The sequence below is a fragment of the Sinocyclocheilus grahami genome, unplaced genomic scaffold, assembly GCF_001515645.1.
Source record: "Sinocyclocheilus grahami isolate Dianchi unplaced genomic scaffold, SAMN03320097.WGS_v1.1 scaffold1538.1, whole genome shotgun sequence".
Classification (NCBI taxonomy): Eukaryota; Metazoa; Chordata; class Actinopteri; order Cypriniformes; family Cyprinidae; genus Sinocyclocheilus; species Sinocyclocheilus grahami.
In genome coordinates this window covers 53324-54106 of record NW_015506717.1, presented here as the reverse complement: position 1 = coordinate 54106, position 783 = coordinate 53324, and positions in this window count along the sequence as shown.

Below are 783 nucleotides of genomic sequence, written 5' to 3'. Positions count from 1 at the left end.
ATTTTTCACGTAGGTTTGGACAGCTTTTTTCCCTTAATAAATGAAATCATCATTTAAAAACTGCATTTTGTATTTACTTGCATTATCTTTGTGTAATATTTACATTTGTTTGATGATCTGAAACATTAAAGTGTGACAACCATGCACAAAAAAAAAGAAATCAGGAAGGGAGCCAACACTTTTTCACACCACTGTAGATGTATAGGCCTACAAATAACTTCAAAAATCAAGTTCAAATACTAAGCTTTGACCAGCGAATGTTTTTCCCCGTCATTAACGCCACATCAAAGGCAGTGCATGCATCGCATTTAGGTTTTCATGAACTTGCAGGTTATACAGTTTTCTGTCACTATGTGGGTGCTCAGTTTTGTCAGTTATTTGGCCAAAGTATCATATTATAAAAGATTCAGCACTTCGCACAAGCTATTTGACTGTGACTTGTCAACAAATGCTAAGACACACTTCTCTGCTCCTCAAATACAAAAAAAAAAACATTAGCCTTTATAAATAGTTTCTTGAGTAAAGAAAACGCTGTACTTATTCAATCAACAGTTCTTTTATTTACCTTCTGTAGCGAATCAGCTCATGGGGAAATATGAATAATTAACCATAACTAGTTATAATTAACTATTCATATTTTAGATCCACTGTAGATATTTAGCTGACCACTCAGGGTCAACCGTCTTGTCAATTCTAAGAACGTTAATTTCCTGGTTAAAGGAAATAACTTTCTTACTGTACAATTCTATAAGTTTGTAACATAAATCTGCATGATTATTGACT